The sequence below is a fragment of the Neopelma chrysocephalum genome, unplaced genomic scaffold (assembly GCF_003984885.1).
Source record: "Neopelma chrysocephalum unplaced genomic scaffold, ASM398488v2 Primary Assembly neopelma1_187, whole genome shotgun sequence".
Classification (NCBI taxonomy): Eukaryota; Metazoa; Chordata; class Aves; order Passeriformes; family Pipridae; genus Neopelma; species Neopelma chrysocephalum.
The window spans coordinates 572065-595292 of NW_020897849.1; the positions used below are offsets into that span (position 1 = coordinate 572065).

Genomic DNA, 23228 nt, shown 5'->3' on the forward strand with positions numbered 1-23228 from the left:
CAGCTCTGATCCTCCTTAAAACTGGTGATTAATCCCCTGCACATACAGTAGGATCATGCACAAAAAAAAAAAATACCACCATGGCACTGGGCCTTTTTTCCCCCAGTAATGAGAGCTATTCATAACCCAGCATCCCTTAAAGATTCCTGTTACCGGGCAGGAGACAGCCTTGTTCATAACAACAATCCCGAGGTGTTTTGTTCCCCCACTTTCTGGTGGTGGGGGAAAAAAAGCCTTCAGAGAAAAGTAATTGTTGGCTTAAAACTTCAGCCTGCATTCAGCAGCAATCCATCACCTCCCGGGGTGTTTTGGAGCTCGGGGTACTCAATATTCAGGCTGGGAATCCTCGGTAGGAAAGAAGGGGAGTAGGGGCAGCATGAAATATTGCCGGCGAAATTCTCCCTAACCTGCTTTCATTTCGTGCCCTTCTCTTTGCTGGGGGACTCGGCGGAGGGGAAAGGAACAAAATCAAAATTCTCTTTTGTGTTCCAGCCCTCAGGAAAAGCAGCAGGAGTGTGGTGATGTGGGGGACCTGCAGCCCAGCCCTTCCATGCCCACCCACGGGATGCTAAAATGTCCCTCATCCAGAGGGTCTGTGGTGCTGCAAGAAGGACCAAGTGGCCTCAGTGTTAGTGGGTTTTGAGGAAAAAGAGTTTTTTCTTTCCCAGCCTTCTGGGAAAATACCATTTTTGAGCTCTGCCTTCAGGGCCTCTGCTCAGGGACGACTCTGACACACTCAGGGGGGTTGAGGCTCATTAGCCAAGTACTTAATTACAAGCTCTGCTGGTCTCTGCCCTGTCCAAGGGCTCTCCTAGCCCTGTGTCCTGCCTGCCCAGGACCCTCCAGTTTGCACAAAGGTTCCTGACACTCTTTAAGGTGTTTTCAGAGGCTGAATTGCCACAGATGGTGCCTGCGTGGGAAGATGTGAACAGGAGGAGTGTCCTAAAATTGTGTCCCCGGGGAAGTTTGTCTGTCTTTCTTTCTCTTGTTGATAAAAGAGGGTGTTTTATCCTGAGGATGCCTCAGCCCACCTGTTGGATCCATCTGAACTGCTTCTGAGTGTCCTCCCCTTCCCACTGCTCTTGGACAGGGAGCCTGGATGATCTCCTCTCCTGCAGGGAGCTGAGGGGAAAGGAATCCCACCCAATGGGCAAAACTCTTTCAGGAGGAGCAGTGACACATCCTGGGAGGGACAGAAGGGATCTCACCTGCATTCCAAGTAAGTTGTCCCATGCTGGGACATTCCTGAAAGAATGGGGTTATCATCCTGTTCACTGAATAAGGTGTTGAGCAGCAGACCCACTCCCAGCAGAGCATTGTCTGTCCCAGAAGGTAATTTTATAACTTTTTATATAATTTACTTTTTTTTTTTTAACATTCCTGATCAGCCTCTTTTCTCTTGGCCATTCCTGCTGTGGGTTATCAAAGTGAAGATCAGTTTTCCATCCCAGAGCTAAGCCTTCCAGACCCCAAAGCCCACGGGCAGCACCATCATCCCCTTTTTCCAGGACCAGAGATCCTGACCAGCCAGACCCAGACCCTCAGAAATGCTTTGGCTACTCCTGTGCCACCAAAATCAACAGGATTTTGATGTTCCATTAGTTTGTGGGTGGGGATCAGACCAATTCCTGATGCAATTAATGGCCACCTTGGAGTTTTACTGTGATAGACCAGAGCTGGGGGAGGGAGGAGAAGAGGTTTGGAAAAGGTCAAAGACCTTGCAGGTGGAATTTGGCTGCTGGAAACCTTCACTGGGATTCGGACTGTGACTGGAAACTAAAGTGCCTGAGCTCCCTGTGCCAAGTGAGGGGTCACCCCTGTGACCACTTCTGCCACAGTTTGGGTCTGGGTGTGATGTCTGGCTAACCCTGCACTGTGTTAAGACCTGTCTCAAATCCCTCTGTCACTGGTGGCTGTTTTCAGTGGTTTCCTCCACCTGAGCTTTGCAGAGAGGTGCTGGAGGTGCAAGGAAATGACCCTCACCACGGGATGGAGCAAAGCTGGGAAACCAGAGCTGGATCCTTGTGCTTTCCCTGCCCCCTGCCCCCTTTTCTGATGGGTGTGTTGTTTTATCAAGGCCATAAAAATGGCTGTTTCAGAGCCAAAAAGCCCATCAGGGCCCTCCTGGGTCTCACTCCCAACAGGGACCGTGGTCCTCAGCTTAGGAAGTGGGAGCAGAGAGATTTCCATCCCAAACCCTGAGCTCACACCTCTCTTAACCAGCCCTACTCTGTGCTTTTGGATACCCATCCTTGGCAAGGACAGACAGAAACAGGACTGACAGTGGCTTTGTCCCCATGTCTCTCATTAGAACAGTTTGGGAGAGAGGCCAACTGAGAGTAAAATGCTAAAGAAGGAAACACAAAGGGTTGCTGGTGCTTAACATAAATCATCATCAATATAAACACATCATAAAGGCCATTTCAGGCCCCAGGGATGTGCCTTCAGTTGGGACCCACTGCAGTTCCACGTTGATTTGCTGTGGGTACAGCCACCCGAGGGGGTGTGAATGCCAAGCCTTTCAGTCCTCGATGATGATTTTTAAATTGGTTATTGATTATTGATCCCTTTGGTTGGAGGCTGGCTGCAGCCTGAGGAAGCTGGGGAGGAGATCAGTGGTTATAAATACAAGTCTGACCTTTCTTAGCCGTGGTGTGAGGAAATCGGGCAAATCTCAGGCCGTTTTGGGTCTGAAACTTCATGCTGTCTGAAAATTCGTGGAATCACAGAATGGTTTGGGTTGGAAGGCACCTTCAAGGTCACCTCATTCCAATCCCCTGCCATGCAACACCTTCCACTAGAGCAGGCTGCTCCAAGCCCTGTCCTGAACACCTCCAAGGGATGTGGCATTTGGAAAACCAAACCAAGGGAAAAGGCACATTCCTTTGTTTTTATGCAGAGAAAGTCTGAAATCTGTTTCTTTGCATCCTTACCTGTTTTTTTTTCCCAGCTCAGGATCTGGAGGCTCACGGAGATAAGTGACTCACTGGCTGGATGAGGAGCATTTAAACCCCTTCAAAGTGTGTGTTTGAAGGGATGGAGGGGGAGCTGGAGGAAGAAGCAGCTTTGACTCAAGAGCTCCCAGCTGTAGGTGATAAGAGGGGGTGGTACAACCACAAAATGAAGTTATCCTGATGTTTTCCTGTGTCTCTGCCATCTCTCAAGGGCCCGGTGTGACCGCAGCAGCTGAGAGATGACGACACCTTGGGGTTGTTGAGCAGCCTTTCCTCAAAACAAACAGGTTTACAGGAAGTATTGCAAGGATAAACACCACATAAGAGCGTTTCTCATGGATAAAGAAGTCCTCTGAGTCCTCTGCCACGTCAGCAGCTGCACAAGGGCCAGGCTCAGTGAGTCCCAAAGCAGGAAAGTCTCCAGCTGTGGGATGATGGAGCAGGAATGGTAAGTGGCTGGATGATGTCCTCGCTCATCTTCACCTCACTCATGGTTTTTGGTGGAAAAATAGGTGGGAGGAAGGGTGAATTTCATGAGTTTGGATCAGTTTTGCAGTGGCAGCCTTGTACTGCCATCTGCAAAGGAGATCCTCTCACAAGAGCCAGGAGAAACTGGTCTGTCAAGGTGAAAAGGGCAGGAGAAGATGACACACGTGGGAGCTTTTTTTGTGTGCAGTGCTACCTGTGTTTAGTCATCCAGGCTTTGCTAAACCCAGGTCCCATTTCTCCACCCTGTGCAACAGGCAGGCTCCAAAAATCTTGGTGTTCACTGTGACAAGGGAAAGAAGGGGAGGTAAAAGCCTTGAGGGCTGAAGGGTCTCATGGCCACAGGAGCTGACCTGGGGCTCCTCACCAACAGGAGCTGTGAGGTTCTGATCCCTTCTCCTGCTGCCAAACATGGCAACTGGAGCTGTAGCCACCTCTGTGAGCATCCCAGGGACTGAATCCACAACTTCTCTGTAGGAATATCCTCTGATCCACAGCTACTGGGACAGGCATAGCCTGGCAGAAACTCCTGAGCCCAGCGACCTGCCCTGGACAGAGGTGGAGCCATCCTCCTCGTTTTGTTTCAGAAATGGCAAGTTTGACCCATTTAGTGATTCTTTACTCAGGGAGTGGTGAGACCCTGGCACAGGCTGTCCCAGAGGGGTTGTGGATTTGCCATCCCTGGAGGTGTCTGAGGCCAGGTTGGACGGGGCTTGGAGCAACCTGGGATAGGGGAAGGTGTTGGGGTTGGAACTGGATGGGCTTTAAGGTCCCTTCCAACCCAAACCATCCTGGGATTCTGTGAATAAGACCTGAATTGCTGTTTTGCCCCCAGTGTCCCATTATGCAGCTGATTGACTGGAATGCACACAGAGCCATGTCCTCGCTCTGCTGAGGCACCTCACTCTTCTCCCTGCTGCTGACAGCGTTGGAACCCCGTCCCTCCAGCCCCCAGGAATTCCATACATCCCTCCTGTCCCAGAGGAGGCTGCCAGCTCCTCTTTTCTTGCTGTCCAAGCGGGGGATTGGCATCCCATCCTGCTGCAGCCCGAGCCAGATAATGGATCAATAACCTGTGGCATAAAGCTGGCCCTTAAATCTGAGTTACGGGGTGGATCACAGAGCAGTGATTGAAGGGGACGTCACCTGGGGCATCGTAAGGGTTTATGCCTGCTAATGTCTTGTGGAATAAAAATAAAACCTGACATAACATCCTGAATTATCATCTGATAGAGAAGAGGGCTCTTGGCTGGATGCAGTTGCACAGCCATGTCCACATCGTTACTGTTGGCCATAATTAACTCCCTTGTTGGCAGGCTCGGAAAAGAGGCTGAGCGTGGAATTTGCTTTCGGATACTCTGGCTGCTCTTCTGCCTGAAGCAACGGGATCAAGACGTGCAGGCTGAGGATGCTTCCAGCACAAGCAAGGAATTACCCTTTCGGTGCTGTTAATTCAAAAAACCTCTCACCAGGATTAAGCGGCGGCAACAAAAGTTTCGCTCGGCTCTTTGTAATGGGAAGGAAGGAACAAAGCAGCAGTTTCTTACGCCCCCACAAGTTGTTTATTGGATTAGATTGAGGCTTCTGGGAACAACCTGTTTGCATGTGAGCTAAACCCTAGTCTTGCTAAACATCTTCATTAATTAACTCCATCTGGCTCGCCTGCTTTTACATGGAAAAAGATCTATTGCTTTGATCATTTGCTGTTTACATGTTTCTTTGCCGTTTGGTAAAACACGGCAGCGAACACACAATAAACACTGTGAGGCACAAAACAAACAAGAAACCTGAAACACGTTGAAAACACTGACAAACACCTACAAAATCTGCATCCGAACCAAGCCTGAGCTTGGTTTGTCCTGAGGGCAACCGAGCGCCAACCTAAAAGCATGTGCGTGGTTCAAGGTGGGTTTTGCCTCTTTCAAGCATTTCTCCAGCCCCAAAACTCCTTTTCCTGCAGACCTGGTCTTGCAAAGACATGGATCAGCTGGTTGAGGTGGTGGTGGAGGAGAGGGATCATGGAATTTGGATGTCTCGTCCATCCTCCCTTCACCACCTTCCTATGAGGCAGAAGGGGATTTGCGCTGCTCCTTCTGAGCAAACTTTGGGGTTTAGGTGGTTTTCTGTGCCTGAGACAGTGTTGGCTGGAGCTTGGGATGCAAAGAAGAGATGTTTGCAGGCTCTTCAGAGGATTCCCAACCTTTCCACTTAGTGCCAGGGCAAAGGCAGGGATCAGCTTTGCCATTCCCCAGGGCTGAGATGTGCAGACTGATCCCGCCCCACTCACAGAGCTCTGAGGATTCAGGGACACGTCTCTTCTCTTTTTCCTGCCCCACAACCCTTCCCTGGTCCTCTCCCAGGGCTCTGTGGCCACCCCATAACAGGAGCATCCCTGGGATGCTGGGGAAGGGGTTTCCATGGTGACAGGCAGCAAGCACACTGAAAATCTCTCAGCACACTCTTTTCCCCAAGTCTGACCAGCCTGGATGGCAGGAGGAGGTGTCAGAGCTGGAATATCCCCCCCAGACTCCCCACAAATCCCAAATCCAGCTGTGTGGGCTCCCAGATCGTTGTCCTCCCCAAAGATGGGAAGGGGCCTCCTCCCTCTTCCCAGCACTGCAAAGAGACTGTAAATGGGATGTAAAAACACATCAGGAACAGAACTTTGGTGTGTGCAGGGGAGAGGTGAGGGGGATTTGCTACAGCTCCTGCCAAACTGTCCTGAGGGTGAGCAAGGCTTTTCCCTCAGCCAGGAGCTGTGCAGCCACCAGCTGATCTCCTGGTGGGATGGCACCAAAGGGGCCACGCTGTTCTCACCTGTTGGAGCTTGTGGTGCCCAGCCTGGGGGTCTGCTTTCCATACAGGAGGTGACATTCCTCCTTCAGGCCTCTCTGCCACCCTCAGCGAAGCCCTGGTGTGAGGAAGACTCTACAGTGAGGTGGCATTTTCAGAGGAGAGGTTGCAGAAGAACCCAGGGCTGTTTGGCCGTGCCACTGTCATAAATAACATGGTCAGAGGTCATTCATCAGCCCTGAGACCCAGCACAGTGTGGTTGTGTCCCCACGATCGAATTTTCCTGTTCTCCAAAACAGGGTGACCAAACCCGGTTCGTATCCTGGGAAAGCCAGGCTGTACAGGGCTTGGAGCAGCCTGGTCTGGTGGAAGGTGTCCCTGCCCATGGCAGGGGGCTGCAAACAGATGATCTTTAAGATCCCTTCCAAAATATTCTGTGATTCTATAGAGTCCTTTGGCCCATTTAAGACCTCTGGGGTTTTCCAGTGGCTCTGAGGCTGCTCAGGGTGGCCTGAGGCTGGGACAGGGAGCCTGGCAGTAGCTTAAAAGAATGTGTAATTGTGTGCTGGAGTTTGATCCTGGGCCCTGACCTTGTCTAGTTTGCTGTAATAGATGTAGCTGTGAGTGTCTGCTCCTGTCAGGGCAGTGGGGAATGACAATAGGGTTGGGATTGACCCGAGGACACATCTGTTCACAGCTGCTGGCCTCTCCCCAGCGGTGAATCCTCCCATGTGCTCCTCTTGAAAAAGGCAGATATTTATTCCAGTCATTTTCCAAGTGTTCCAGAGTGTTGAAAAAATATTATTTAAGATTTAAGATACAGATAAAACCCTTGATATTGGGGTCTCCTATAATGAAGATACAGAGCAAAAGAAGGCTGGGGTTATAGTGATCAGGGGATCAGGACTCATTTTTAGGTGGGATGGGCAGCCCGAGGTGCTCAGGGAGACCTTTGAGGCAGCACTGTTTTTTCCCCTCCTTCCTTATTGGCTCTGTGTTGGTAAAAAGGGAATATTTAGCAGGGGAACCTGGGCATGGTGGGGAGAGACACTGCTTTGGGTGCACGTTTGTGTGAGGACAAGGAATCACAGCCCCATTTTACAGATTCCAGTGCTTCCTGCAATTCCAAACAGCCCAGTGAAATAACAACCCCCCCTTTTCTTTGCATGCAGAACTATTGGGGATTTATTTATGATACTTGGGCATGGGTGCATTTGCTGGGGGGGAAGGAGACCTCTTGGCCCAGGAAGCTGGCAAAGGAGAGGTTTCAGAAGGAGACATTGCAGAGAAGGCTTTGGATGGTTTGGATGAAGTCCCTGTGCGCTTCCAGACAGGTCCAGAAGGTCCTTTCCCACCCTGGGGCAGCATTGAACTCCACCTCACCCCTTCCTGGCAGATGTTTGGCCACTGCACAAACTCTCATTTCTCCCATTAAAGGGGAATTATTTGTGGTCACTGGAGCGTCTCTGGTCACGCTTTTTGTGGTTGGCACCACGGGGGCTGGCACAAAACGTGCTCCCTGTATCCAAGAGTTTACAGTCCCACCAGTGTCCTTCGTGAGTCCATTTTCCAAAGAAATCAGCGTTAGCTAAAAAATGCTGCGCTCACCCCCTGGGTCTTGCCGTGGATCAGACTCAAAGGGGAAGAGTTTGAAGTGGTGTCAGCACAGAGGGGTGGTCTCCCATCAGGACATGGGCTTGGAGAAGTCCAGAAGAGCTGCAGCCCGTTTTTAGGCAAAGGGAGTGATTTATCCCTTCTGCAGGAGGGATATTACGGGGGCAACAAGGAGCCAGTGCTCCCCATAATGTGTCTCCTGGTCCTTCCATGGAACATGGGAGCACTCAGGGGGCTGCCTGCAAGTTTTCCCCTTTGCTGGTTCTCCCAGGAATTTGGAGGGCTCCTGCTCCAGCCTCTCTGTGCCTCATGAGCTTTTGGGGAACGACCTGAAAGCGATGCAGGATTAGAAATGAGTTTGTGGCCATAAATCTGAGTTTGAGCTCCTCCTGGTCTCCTTGTGTGACCCTGGTGAGCCTCAGGAATGCCCAGGGGACTGTTTCTTACTGATTCCAGTGATCTCTGCAATAGTGTTTCTGGTCAAGGTTCAAACCAGCTGAACTGGGAGCTGGAGGCTGGTCCTGGTGCCCTTTTCTCCAGTATCCAAATCTTGTTAAAGACAGCAGGGTGAGATGGGATGTTGGGAAGGAATTCCTGACTGGGAGGGTGGGGAGGCCCTGACACAGGTTGCCCAGAGAAGCTGTGGCTGCCCCGGGATCCCTGGAAGTGTCCAAGGCCAAGTTGGAGCAACCTGGTCTAGTGGAAAGTGTCCCTGCCCATGGCAGGGGGTGGAACTGGATGGGCTTTAAGATCCCTTCCAAACCAAACCATTCCATGATTCTCTGATAAATCCAAACGTGCACTTCTGCATTATTCTGGTTGCAAAGTCAAGTTGCAACCATGGCAAAATATGAGCAAGCTAAATGTACCCCAGGGGGTCTGCAGACAGCCAGAAACAAGGGCTCTGCAAGAAGTCAAATAACGTCCTCAAGGTGGGAAAATGTCACTGGAGGACTCGACCATCAGGGCATGGGGAGATGCTTTGCACCGTTTAGTGCCTCCTCATTAAATCTGATTTTTATAAATATATTCCTTGTACTTAGGCTCTTTGAAATGCCTCAAGCTGTCTGATAGCCATGGTCTTAATAAGCTTAATAAACTGGTGCAGCAGTTGTTTCTTAGGGTGGATTATTTGGGATTTACAGGAAGAAGAGGATGGCTAAGCCTGGGAGAACAAGCTGGCTGTAGAAAACCCTCGTGTTTCAGACATCTAGGCTGGGGAGAAGACAACTACCTCCTCTGGTACTGCAAAAGTGCCAGATATCAGGTAAAACTGAACAACCAACCTCTCTGGAATCCAGCTAATGCTTAATTTGTATGCCCAGAACCCACCCCAAGCACTGGTAGTCACTGAGCAGAGCAACTCGAAAAAGAATCGATGTTAAACCGAGCTTAATAAACTCAAGGCTGTTGCCTTAATAGTCACACATGGACTGCAGTGCAGTCACCTCCCTAATAGAGTGGTGACATGGAGAGATGGACAGAAGGCCCCTGAGAGGCTCTTCCATACTCCATCAGAGCTAGAAAAAAGGATATATGGTTGTGCTCTGGCTTCTTATCCCCCTCCAACTCCATTGATAGAATCACAGAATGGTTTGGGTTGGAAGGGACTTTAAAGATCATCCAGTCCCAGCCCCTGCCATGGGCAGGGACACCTTCCACTAGCCCAGCTTGCTCCAAGCTCTGTCAAACCTGGCCTTGGACACTTCCAGGGATCCAGGGACAGCCACAGCTTCTCTGGGCAACCTGTGCCAGGGCCTCCCCACCCTCCCAGCCAGGAATTCCTTCCCATCATCTTTCCTAACCCCAACTTGGTATTCCTCTCCAAAGCTAAGCCGTGGGGTAGGACTTATCCCCTCAATGTCCCTTCCTTAAAATGGGGCTCAATCCTGCCTTTGAAGGTGCATTGGAAAAACATTTGAATCCAGTGGCAGTGCTGAAGGCAACAGGGATCCATTTGCCTCTTGGGGAAGGAAGAGGGACCTCGTGTCCTGCACTTGTACATCCCAGTTTGTGTTAATCCAGCTGCTACCAGGGCTAAGAAACTCTGCCAGCATTTGGGCTGGAGTGGACGTGTGTCTGAGTGTGATGGATGTGCTGATTTTTCCTTTCTTTCTGGAGTTCAAACACTTTGCATTGATTTGTGTCTTCGTTTGGGTGTTGTATGAGCGGCTCGGACGAGGCAGCCCTGCCCGTCGTCCATCACAGCCTCCCAGTGCTTTGTCTTCATTTGGACTTGGCTGCTCCTTGGAGAAATTGTGGCCAGGCCTCTGCCAGGCAGCGCTGGGTCTGGAGCTGCTGCCGGGAACACTTCACCACAGGCTCGTGAAAAAAAAAGGGACAAAAATGACATTATGGACACTCTGCTCACTGAGCCTGGCTGCTGAGCACAGCTCATCATCTGGGGGTCCAGGAGGGCTGGTCTCACATGGAAGGGGGTGGGTGAGATCCCTTGAGCGTGTGGATGATCCAACACATCTCTGGATGAGTCCTTTGCTTATCCAGATTTATCTCTTCCCTCTTTAGTTCTCTGTGTTACTGCAGCTTGTGATCCCTGTTTATCCCCATCTCCATTAAACACGGAACAAAAGCAGGGTGAGCACCAGTGTCTGTGCTTGAGGTGCCTCTAACAACCTCCTGGAAGCACCATTTACTGGGTTGGGAACTTGTTTGGGCCACCAAGCCCTTCCTCAGCTTCCTTGCTGACACCTGGTCTTTGATGAATACAGCACTTTGCTTCCGTGAGAACAGGTTTAGGTTTTTTTCCTTCCCCACCAGGAAGCTGGACAGGAACAATCTGGAGCTCTTGGTGCTCACTGGATTTTTTTTCTGTCCCAGAGCAGTCTGGCAGGAGCAGGAGACTCAGCCCCACCTAAGGGCAATGATCAGAGAATCATGGAATTGTTTGGGTTGAAAAAGACCCGTAAGATCATAGAGGCCAACTGCCAACCCAGCACTGCCAAAGCCACCACTGACCCATGTCCCCAAGTGCCACATCCGCAGGGATTTGAAACCCCTCCAGGAATGGGGACTCCACCCTGCCCTGGGCAGTTTTTTCCCAATATCCCATCTCGACCTCCCCTGGCACAGCTTGAGGCCATTCCCTCTCATCCTGTCCCTTGTTCCCTGGGAGCAGAGCCCGACTCCCTGCTGGCTCCCCCCTCCTGTTAGGGAGTTGCAGGAGTGAGAGCAAACCTTGCTGCAGCCCCGTTGGAGTGTGTGTGTGCACGTGCTTGGACATCTCTCCCTCACACACAGCACAAATCCTCGTCAAACACAGTAATTGCTATTCAAATACCATCAGTTCCCTCTGTACAAAAGCCTGCAGAGCTCTTGCTGGTGTTGTTCACTGTGGAACAAGCCAGGAGTGGTTTGTACAGAGGCACTAATTGGTCCCAGTGTTGGTGGCCATGGCAGAAGGGCCAGGAGCCCAGTTATCCAGGGAAGCTGGTTCTCCTTCCCCCACAGAGATGCACCGAGGCTCTCTGTGCTCTGTGCTCACACAGCACTGTTGCTCTGGAGACAGAAAACACTTGCTGGAAAACCCTGTAACATGAAAACTGTCTCTGATGAGAAATACCTCACAAAAATCCTCTGTTTGGAGGCACTAAATAAACCTTCCCCAGTCAGGCTGGTGGGACGTCTCTTCCCTGGTCACAAGCCAGTCCAGGCCGTGGTATTGAAGCACCTACCAAGAGATGGAGTGGTTTGTGTGACATTAACACCACCAATTCCCAGGAAAATGAGGTACACAGGGCACTGGGGGTGTTGGGGGACCTTCTCAGGCTGCAGCTGGAACATCTTGGTCTCCCTTGGCTCGTGTTCTGATGCCTGGGAAGTGTCTCAGGGTGGAAGATGTGACCTGAGGGGACATGTGTCCACACCAGCAAGGCCATAACCAGTCAAAGCTAAACAAAAGGTGACACCAATGAGCTCAGGTCTCTCAGAGCTGAGTTACCAGAGGGAGGATCAATCCTCCCACTATAATGACAATTTTGAGGCGTCTCTTCCCCTCCTACCACCTGGGAGGCTTTATTATGACTATTGATTAGGTTTTATTCATTAAATAGCAGTGGTGGGAAATGAAAAAATCAAGAAAAAGCCCCCACTTCACGAAACCTGCAGGAAAATCCCTCAGGGACCTGCCCTGACATCCATGGAATCCGAGACCTTTGGGGAGACACCGGTGAGGGTGAGAAGGGAAGGGTCCCAGCTTGGCTCTATTGCTCATTGCCTCTCTTCAGGGAGTGGTTTTTATTTGCTTTATTTGAAACATTGGTGTTTGTTAGGCTTTTTTTATTTTGAATACTTTGATGGTTGAGGGGTTTTCCAGAGTAAAATCTTTCCCTTTTTCTTTTTTTTTATTTAATTTCGAGGGATGTGTTTGAGGCTTTAGAGGGGTTGGGAGTTGCACAGCGGCATTTGATTTTATTTTTACAGCAAGGGGCTAAGCTCTTTAAAGCCTTCATGGTCTTAAAAGACACATCTTCAAGCATCCTTGTGTGCTTTCTCATGCCACCCACCCCCGGGGTATCCCTGGATTTTAAACCCCAGCAGGCATTTGCAGCCTTGATCGTGCTGGGAACAGCGAATCCCGAGGCTCCCTTTTCCCAGACATCCCCCCTTCCCTCACCCCGTGGATTAGGGACCTGAGCTTGCCCAGATCTGTGTTCACCCATCAGCTCCACGTAGCTTAGCAACCGTCAAATCCACGTTTGCCAACACTGACATTCCACGGAGGAGACCGGGAATACTCAGCATCCCATTGACTACGGTGAAGTTCCAGTGGGTGCTGAGCTGCCCTGGCTGTGGGTGTTCCCCTGGAAATTTAGGGGTTTGCTGGATGTGGATTGCAGCCAGCAGAGCAAATTCCAGCCTCTCCATCCCAAATATACAACTCTGAAGACAAGGAGCACAGGTAAGGTGGGAGCCACAGGTAAGTTAAGTGTGCAGGTCACCGCTCATCTTGCAATAAACGCAGGGAAATCCCAGATTCAGCTTCCTGGGATACCAGGGAGGGTTTTTCCAGCACAAAGAGGGAAGAAGAAAACCCACAACAAACCAGAACCCAGAACCCTGAGGGGAAACAAGATCTGACCTATTTTTATCTCAAGAACTGACTACAGCTGAAGAATTGACTCCCCAGAGAAAAGCAAATTCTCCAGGCCAAATGTGACATGTCACGTGAGGAAGGATGTGGTTTTTCCACTTGGATGTCCCTCCCTGCCTGCATGCAGCTGACTTGGTGCTTGCAAAGATGGGAAGATATTTTTAGCCCTGAAATGCAGACCCAGGGCCATGGGCTGGCTGAGCCTGGTTTGAAATCATCCCGTGCTTCCCAAGGTGAGGAATATCCAGGTGGGCAAGATCAGCACATGGTGCCTGTGTTGGGCAGTGGGCTAATGGCCATAAATGAATATAAAATGAGATTGAATACTTTGGTAACATAACATAGTGATGGCATAAAATAAAAAGTAGGAAGCGACTTAAAAGCACGTCGTTCATCTGGAGTAACATCAGGGTAATCCATGCCCATGGATCAGGGATGCATCTAATCACAGGGGTCAGGTGGGAATTGTGCTTTGCAGCCCTGGTTGATTTTTTTCCACAGCCTTTTGGAGCACCATCAGTCCCAGACTTGATGGAGGGGTTGGTGCTCAGCTCCCTCACCTGCCTTGGTGTTGGTGTTTGTCCATCAGCGAGGGCTTGATTGGGTCTGTCTCAGTTTGTCTGGGATCCTGACAGGGAGCTGTAGGATCAGAGCAGATCTCTATTCTGGGAGCAAATCCTCTCACCAGGTGGAGGGAGATCCCGTTATAACCCTTGAACTTGCATCTTTCCAGCCCTGCTTCGGTCAACCCTCCTCTAAGGACACCTCAGGTGTGTCTGTTCCCCTGTGTGGGCTACAGACCAGTGGGTGCTGCCTGGTGCTGGCTGAGTGAGCCCTCCTGATGGGCTATTTCCCATTATCCCACCAACACACTGTGTTATAAGTGGCATTCCAAGGGCTGTGACAGTGGCCACACTCATTGTTCGTGTCTCTACCTACTCTCAAACCGAGCCTTGCTTTGCCTTTGCCTTTGCGGGGCCCCGATGTGCTAAAATTTTCCCTTACCCAGGTAGGATGGGAAAAGCAGCAAAACCCGTGCAGAGGCCAGAGTTTATTCACACCACTGCCCTGCAGCTCAGCCTCTCCTCCTCCTCCTCTCCTGGGCACCTGTAGTTCCACCCTGGTATCCGCTGCATCCCGACATCCTCGACGCTTTGGTGCTGCCGGGCATTTCCAGTAACGAGGCTTTGGGTGAGTGGCTCCATCAGAGTTTTATTCTGCCACAGGCTTCAATTTTTGTGAGCTTTTTTATCCTCACAAGGATAAAACTCGACTCTGACCTCTAATGATGCTCCTAATGATATGGGGGAAAAGGAACAACGACGAGCTGCCGAGGCTTAGCCCATCTTTTAGAGTTTTTGGAGATCCCCGAGGAGCAGGAGGCTGAGCGAGGAGGAATGTGGATTCCTTTTGTTTTCTACTTTGCCTGTTTATTAAGCCTTTTTTTCCTTAAAAGCAAAGAAGAAAAAGAGAAGCACCAACGTGTATCTCGAGCGCTGAAGTGCTCAGCACCAGGAAATGACAAAAAGATATTTATTACGTTTATTACTTGCCCGGGTACCCAAGATTTTTAAGCATAGGGAGAGTTCCTGGGCACATATCAAAGCAAAATAATCACAGTGGAGTAGGAAGGGCAAAGATGAAGAGGGGAGGCAGGGAGGAGGGTATGGTTTGCTTTCACCCCTTTCATCTGGGTCACCCAGAAATCGCCCTGTGTGGCTTGAATGGGCACCATCCTTTAAAAACCACGTTCCCTGGTCAAGGTGATGTGCCTTTTGGGAGGGTTTTGTGACACAGCAGACCCCTTTTGCAGCCCACAGCGCTCCAGTTGGCCTCCTCTTTAATGTGCCTCTCACTGCTGTTTGATGGATTCAACAGCATCCAGCCTCATGCAGGACTCATGGGATCGTGCTCTGATTCCGGAGCAGGAGCTTGGAATAAAAGGACATGCCCAAAACATATGTACAAACACACCTCTGCAGAGGCTGCTTTTGTAGTCACCACTTGGGGTGGAACTTTAATTTCAGGTTAGGGTTAGGAACATTGTTCTTTCTGTAAGACGCAGCCCAAAGTCCAAGGACATTTCTTTAATCACTTTATCCCACTGTGGGTGAGACATTTGCTGTTAATTCTTTATCCCATTCATGCCTCTCTGCACTCATTAACTCTTTGGAGGGGCATTAGGAAATCACACACTAAAACAAGCATTCTGGAAGGGGTGGGATTCTGACTGGGAGCAGTTCCTGGCTGAACCCTGAAGTTGGGAGGGGAAGACTTTGATTGTATTGGCAGCATTTCCTAATGTGCATTGCAATTTGGGAGGCGTAAACCCTAGGGTTTGTAATCACTGGGTGCATAAAAACTGCATTTAATATATTATTCTTATATTTAAACTTTTTTTTATTCCTTCTTTCTTCATGCCAATTTTTTACAAGCCTCAGATTCCCATGAATGGAGAATAAAGTTGGAATCTGTGCTGGCAAAATAAACAGGTCAGGATGAGACAGCTTAAGTGGTTAGTGGAGATTAGGTTTTCTGGGATCCACCTGTAGCTTTCACCTAAAAATGAGTGTGGATGAAAAAATAAACCTATTAGAGGTGTTTCCTGTGTTGTTCTGTGATGTCTTTTATCCATCGTGCAGCTTCAGTCACCAAAATACTCTGTGGTCTTCCCTCAGATTTGTAAATCTGAATTTGAATGGTTTGAATGACAACTGAAATTAGTCAAGGAAGATACCTGGTGTTCTCTGTCCACCACCTCTTTTCATTTAATTAATTAATTTTAAAAACTCTGATTATCTCAGGGCGTGTCCCAAAATTTTTTTTTCGTTAGACCAAACCCAAAGTCTTTAATCACCTTCTTTTTTTCTTTTTTAATAAATGGAGTATCAGGCTGTGACCACGAGCAAGATGAAAAGCAGAATGTGGGAAGACAGGGCTGGAAATTACTAATTGCCCTCCAGTTAAAGGGCTCAGCAGGAATGGGTCCAGCGATGGATAAATGGCTATTCTTGAGTGATTATAGCTCTGGATGCTGAACACAAAGTTCCTGCTGAAAGTTTCATCAAAACCTTCCCGTGAAACCTGCTTGTTTTGAAATATTGGCATTTTGTGATGAATAACAATGTCACTGGAAAAAGTCCTGTTGGAATATTTGCAGTGGAGTCCCCTGAGCCTGTGTATTAATCCAGGTAGCATGTTCATTTTTATAAGGTTTATTCTTCCCCAGAGGCCGAGCCAAAGAGCTTCCAATTTACCCAGGTCATTAGTGATTTATATGATAATTGGATCTAAGTTGATTTTAACTATTTGCTTTAAATCTCTGGGGATTTGTGTTCTTGGACACTTTAATGCCATTGGAAATTTCACTGATTAAGCAAAGACAAGTATATGTACTTAATTAGTCCCGAAACCAATTAGTTCTTTGTCAGTCAAATTAATCTTGTGTCTGGGCTTTCAATGAGTTCTAAGAATTTGGGATTTGACCTTTGTGGGCTTGAGGGTGGAGTCAGTCCCACATCCAGCCTGGGGGATGGTGCATCCACCCGGGATGCTCAGCTTTGTCTTCCCTGGTTCGTCCTGCCACTGAATGGTCTGAAATACAGTTGGGGGTCATCATCTCCATGGAAAAGCTGCTGTGAGGATGATGATGGAGCAACTCTTGAAGGCAGGAAGGCAATAAGCACAGTAAACTGCACTGTTGGGTCTTTCCAACACGGCAATGCCCAGGAGGGGCTTTCTAAGATCCTTTCAACAGGATCCACAGGTTGCCTGTGGGTGTCTGGCTGAAGCCTGGGTGTATGAAACGTGACCTTCTTTTCATGCATAATGCAAGTTAATACCTCTTCCCAGTCTCCTACACTAGGATTTGGATGGATGTCGTAGAATCATAGGATGGGTGAGGTTGGAAAGGACCACTGGAGGTCGTCTAGCCCAGCCTCTCTGCAGGATCCACTCAGGATTGTGTCTGACAGCTTTTGAGTATCTCCAGAGGAGGAGACTCCACAACCTCCCTGGGGAGCCTGTTCCCAGATGCCTCCCATCCCTGCAGGACCTCCTTAGGATGGTGACAACTCACAGTGACAACTCTTTCTGCTGGGGGTGACCTGTGCCTTTGCCTGTGGGACCCAGAAGGACACAGGCATGGTGAGCACCACACATGCACCAATAAAACACTACTGTTTTCCTTCAATTTGCTGTGATCCATTTTTGCCCATGAGAAGTTTTTGGGTGTATCAGAGAACAGACCCAGAGGCTGCGTCTCTAGACGGGTTTAGCAACCTGAAACTTGAGAACTGACAAAATGTTGGCCCTTTTTCCAGGATTGAGGCTGGCAGAAGCAATAAATACATGGAGGGGCATCAGTAAGACCAGTGTCCCCAAAGGTGAGGAGAAAGGTGCACATGTGAGGTCTGGATTTAACCTGCACAGAGGAGGAGGAAGCTGTGCTGTGGAAGGCTGTGATGTGATGATGATGAAGGTATAGGAGAAGAGGAAAGTGTGGCAGTAAAACTACGCAGTTCCTCTTGTTTCCTCACAGTCCTTGTCCATCTGATCTCCTGGAAAGTCCAGATTTGGGTTTTAGGCTTGAGCACAACAACACAGGCTCCAGCCAAATTTATCCTCCACCCTTTGATCTTCCCACAGCTACGAGCACTTCCAGTGGACATCCACAGCAGCTGAGTATGACCCTGTGCTGCCCAAGAATAGACAGAGTAAGCCATTTTTCCAGGGGTCAGGGAGGAAGTCTGAGCTGGAGCCAAGAATAGAGCCCCGCTCCATTCAGCTCCCGGCCACGCGCCGCCTCCCCACTCCTTTTCTTCTTCCCAGGGAGCAGCAAGACAAATAGCAGGACACATGGAATCTGCAGGGATCAGGAGCCGAGTCAAAGGTCAGGGCTTGGGCACAAAGAGGCTTCTGTTTACAAGGAACTAATCTGGGCTGCTGCTGAGCACGAGAGTGGGTTTGGATGCAGATGGGTCTGGGGTGGGAGGTCGTGGCAGTGCAACGATGGTCATAGAATTGTAGAATCGTAGAATCACAGAATCAGAGAATCACAGAATCAGCTGGATTGGAAAAGCCCTCAAAGATCATCCAGCCCAACCCTTGCTCCAACCCCACCGTGGTTCCCAGCCCATGGCACTGATGCCACATCCAGTCTGTCCTTAAACACCTCCAGGGATGGGGACTCCACCCCCTCCCTGGGCAGCCCATTCCAATGACTGAGCACTCTCCATGGAAAACATTCCTTCCTAATGTTCAACCTGACCCTGCCCTGGCCCAGCTCGAGGCCGAGCCCTCTTGTCCTACTGCTGGTTCCCTGGAGCAGAGCCCGACCCCCCCTGGCTTCCCCCTCCTGTCAGGGAGTTGCAGAGAGTGAGGTCTCCCCTGAGCCTCCTCCTCTCCAGGCTGAACAATCCCAGCTCCCTCATGATGATCTGCTTTGGAGGAAAGAAACTTGGAGAGATGGGAGTGTGAAGGCATGAATGGGAGGACAATATCCAACCTAAACCTCCTCTGATCCCATCCTTCTCAATCAGTGTTGTCTCATCCTGCACAAGCCTCTGGACTCCATGTTGGAGGACAGAATTTGGTGGGTGCTGTCTGGTCAGGGGGTTCTGCAACTAAACAGTGATGCCTCCCCCCCCCCTTAGGACAAACCTTTTGAAGGATACAAATTATGAAATTATGAAAGTATGAAATCATGAGACTCATCCTGCAAACATGTTTCCCAGCACGCAGCCTCTTGTCCTCGGCCCAGCTGGAGAGGAGCTGTCTGCGGAGAGCTCGGCTTTAATTCACTCCCTGGCTGTATCATCTGCTGCCACGTGCCAGTTGCCATTAGAAGCCTCTTCTAGGATGTCTGAGAGCTGTCATTCATTACACACAGAAACTATAAGATGAAATCTATAGCTGCAGTTCAGTGCAGGGTAATTCACCAGGGCTTGCCTGGTGGAGCCGGGAGCTAATGCTGTTAAAACACGACTCTTCCGGCAGAAAGCAACCCTTTAATGACTCTCAAATGCAGCTTAGACAACAACCACACCACTTACATCCTCTCCATAGACACAGACTCTGCTAAATGGATTAACTGCTTAGTGAACTCTCCCGGTGTGGTGACCAAGCTCCGACCTTATAATGGACCAATTAAAAGGTCATCGTTACTTATGGTCGCAGCTTCCTTCCAGAAGAGCTGCCACACTCCCCTCTGGCACTGCAGGCCACCAAAGGCAGCTATTGACAGTTTAATGTGTTAATAATGGAGCAATAAATTAATCTTTTGGATTCCCCTTTCCTTTCTGGAGAGCACCAAAGGGTTAATGTCAGAGATGCCTGCAAAGGAAGCATAGGCAGCAATAAAACCTTGTTGCTGAGGCTTTATCACAAAACTCTTTTCATGGGGAGAGGTGTCTTGTCACCTGGTCTGTCACTGAGCTCAGCCAGGCTGGGTTCACACCAGGCAGCTCCTGTGCCCACCAAAGTGGTGCCACCCTTGGGCTTGCCAGCTAGAAAAGGCATTTCATGTTGTTCCTGAGCAGCACAAAGCAAACCAGCCCCCACCAGGCCTTGCCCGTGGGGTTTGTTACACCCTGGTCCTGCCCCATCTCACAACGGGGAGGTTCCCAGGTCCTTGAATGTGTGATGCCCCTCAATCCATGGTTAAATCTCCATATCCACTGGCAGGAGAGCCCAAGGAGTTTCTGTGCTACACACCAAGCCACCCAGATGGCTGATTTCACTGATGCCTGTTTTCCCCCAGGCTGTTTAACGAAACCCAGGTGGGGATGAGAGATGAAACTTTCCCCATCTTTGGAGGACTCTCCCATCCTGCTTTTATTTTTTTGGCAAGCAGCAGGGGGGTTAATTCCAAGCAGAAGCATTGCAATCCTTCTGCTGTCACTTGCCTGTCAGGTGCCTAACCTTGAATGATGCTCCCTGGCATCCCAAAGGACTTCCTCTGATTGATTGATCCCTATCCAAGTTGGCGGATGAGGGAGGATATTTACTACACAGTGGAGAGCCCTTCAGAAAGATGTTTTATTAAGGCAGCTCAGAAAAGAGGAAATGCAATAAAGCACCAGAAGACAAACCAAGAGAGGTAAATGTTCCCTCCTGCCTGTGGGGCTGGACCAAGAGCCGTAATACCCCGGCCTGCACACTCACATGGGTCAATCCTTGGCCATCACCTGCAGAAAAGGGTGGCTTCTGCTTTCCAGCTGATGTATTGACCCAATAAAAGGTATTATTACATTGCCTATCACTGCTGACTACGGGAGAGTGTTTTGAAGAGAGTGATGGCTCCCTTCAGAGAGGCACAGAGCAGGAATGAGCGTGCATGGATGCGGGAGAGATTCCTCCTTCTGGAGAGAGCAGAGCTCTCCAAAGACAGTCAACTGGATTGCTTTTACTGCAGTATATCAGGAACAGCTTCTTTTCTTCTGGAGTGGATTTTAGAGAAAGGGGAAGACAGCTTTTTGTGGTTTTAATTGGGGTGCAGTCTGTAACAGCACAGCAAGTTTAGATCCCAAGGACGGATGTTCTCTGCTCCTGTTTGTTCCAGTGAGGCAGCTCCAAGCCTGTTTTTATCAGCAAATTGACTCCTGCAGATGATGTGGGGTGAGCCCTGGGGTCAGAAACGTGCTCTTTGCCACCGCAGGTGTGCCTGTGTGCACGCTCACACACACAGGCACACGCCTGCTCCCGCTCACCTTTCCCCGCACAGCGCACGCTTCTTCCATAGCAATGAGGAAATATGGGATTTAAGAGCCTCTGGGATTTCTCCTGGGGCTTTGCTGTTTGTTTGATCCAGTGGCTCTGTATGTGAAATGCATGAGCAGCCCAGACTCCAGCACAGCTCCCCTCCCTCTCCTCGGGTACTCTGAGCACGAGGGTTTTCCCTTCCCCCTGGTCCTGCGACTCTCAGTGCAGCAGCCTGGCACCATTTATGAGCTGGGAAGTGGTTTCACCTCCTATCCAGGATATAAAGTGGTGGTGAAAACCTGTTCTCAGGTGATGGAGGAGGTGGCAATCTCGGGGGTGAGATGCTTCACCCACCCTGTCCCACCTGCAGGGCTCAGATCTCTGGGGCTCGTGGCAGCAGGTGCTTTCCCACATGGATCCTGTGCATCTGGTTAATGGGGTCACTTCTGCCCCATCGTTGTGGGGACCCAGACGTGCCTGGTGGCTCAAGCCTGAAGTTCATTACCTGGAATTATGCACAACAAGGGGCCAGGCTGTAAGAACGCAGACATGCATCTGCTCTTGGCAGCATAATCCTTCCCACCTCCGCTCCTGCCACAGGGACCGTGCAACAGCTTCAAGGCAGGACCCCGCGGGATTAGCTGGACCCGGCTTTGTTCCCTCAATTGGAGGTGTGCGGATTACAAGGAGGGGCGCGTGGCAGATTAGTCGGCGCTGATTATCTCATTCACAAAAAACGCGTTCCTTTTGAAACTTCAAATGGTGCTTCTGAGCTTTGTGATGCAAGGAGAGACGGAGAGGGGGATGCTAAGCCATTCAACCCGGAGCTTTTGTGGCCAAACGCGCTGGAAATGCCACGGTGATTATAAAACTTCCTTCGCATTCCCAGCGCTTTGTGCCTGCCAGGCTGGCAAACACCCCTCCCCCTGCTCCTTTTTATTAGGTTTTATTTTTATAAAGGTTTATACTGTATATATGTTACATACATGCGGGCACAGGTAACACCGAGAGGAGCTACTAACAGTTTTAAATTCCAAACGCATTTTTCCTTCCTATAAATCATGGAGTAAATTTGCCACAACAGCCCGAAAACCACCTCCCCCTCCCCACCCCATCACGTCTGTGGCTGGAGGGGGCAGCAGACCAGGGCGCTCAGCTCACACTGATCAGCCAGGACTCCACATCAGTCTCCTCTGCCCCGAAAACATTCGCAGCAGAGGTCAGAGCTGGTGCAGCAGCAGCCCGAGGTAATTCCAGTCGAGATGCCGGCCGCAACCCGGAGGTGAGACAAGGAAGAAAAGGAGAGGAGCTGGCAGGGAGGGAGTGTTGATGGAAGAGTTTCCACTGTCTGAGCTCTGGATGAAGGCTCCTGGTGGTCTTTAGTTACCTCTGACAAGTCCTTGTACCGCTGGATGTAAAAACAAGTGCCAAGTGTGTGTCACCAACACATGGCCTGTGCTTGGAGCCGATGCCCTCCCAGCACATGGGTTCGTGCTGAGAGCTCTGTTTTCCTCCTTCCCCCTTATTTTTCACTCTAATCCATTCTCACCTCATACTGTCTCTCCAGCTCTGCCACTCCCTTTTCCATGAGAGCTGGGGAGAGGCAGAGCAGCACCCACTCCCTTGGTCCGTGGTGGTGCCAGTGGTGAGGCACAGGACAAGCCAGGGGAGTCATTCCCTGCCAGCTCCTCATGCAAAATTCCTGTGGTGAAACCAACCCCTTGCTCCTCACATCTCCAGCCTGCAGGAGCTCAGCTCTGCTTCACCAGTCTCCATCCATCTATCCATCCACCTGGGGGTCCTCCAGCAATTCCCTCTTAGGATGCAGCTCACAATCAACTGTTAGAGGCTTTTTGGGGTGTTCTGCATTGGGGCTCTACCTCTGTACATCAAATATAGGAGGATGGAGAGTAACTGGAACATCAGGATATTCATCATGCTCCGTTCTGACCATATCTGTGTAGGTTATATATTTTTAGGACATGGCCACGTGATGGGTGTTGGTATATTTAAGATAATTTTCCTTGGATGCCCAGGTTCATGCATGTTTCCCAGGTGGGCTGAGGACTGATGAGCAGTGTTTGCATCATAATTTTGACACTGACCATCAGAAGGGTCTTTTGGTTTGAGCATTCTGTGATTTTCCACAAGATCTAAAAGATCTGGAGTCTTTTTTCCACACCCACAGCCTATTCATGAGGGCAGCTGGGCTCTTCTGGATATCTGTGGATTATCAACTAGAAATGAAGGATTCGCATCCAAACCCCAAGATTTCTGGAAGAGTTTGGACGTGAAGGTTTTCTCTCTGTTTTGCTTTTCTCCTCTTTGCTTCTAAGCTTGATTTCTGTAGTTTTGTTCTTTACCCTCTGGTGTGTCCCAGACCCAACAGCAAGTGCTCAGAGTGGTTGGATACCAAGAAGAAAATTGTTCCTGTGTCACTGAGCCAGCTCAGTTTGCAGGTGCTGTGGGAATGTGGGCAGGGAGCACCTCTTCTCCCTGGAAAATCCTCCCTGGCCCAAGTTCCTCTGCAGACAGAGAGGGCAAAAATGATATATATGAAAGGCAGAGCT

The 23228-nt window shown here is 49.9% G+C and overlaps 2 long non-coding RNA genes across 3 annotated transcripts; one reads left to right on the forward strand and one right to left on the reverse strand.

Moving 5' to 3' along the window:
• Positions 1-12518: 12518 nt before the first annotated feature.
• On the forward strand, positions 12519-17127 carry LOC113976867. 2 transcript variants are annotated; one of them, XR_003537185.1, is made up of 3 exons: positions 12519-14148; positions 15844-16148; positions 16810-17127. It is a non-coding gene; the product is annotated as an uncharacterized LOC113976867 (long non-coding RNA). The 2 variants fall into 2 exon arrangements; XR_003537186.1 differs by having other exon boundaries at positions 15850-16148.
• Positions 17128-20079: 2952 nt separating this feature from the next.
• Positions 20080-21516, reverse strand: LOC113976859. The gene is made up of 3 exons (XR_003537181.1): positions 21013-21516; positions 20667-20927; positions 20080-20558 (listed from the first exon to the last, which is right to left on the reverse strand). It is a non-coding gene; the product is annotated as an uncharacterized LOC113976859 (long non-coding RNA).
• Positions 21517-23228: the final 1712 nt, after the last annotated feature.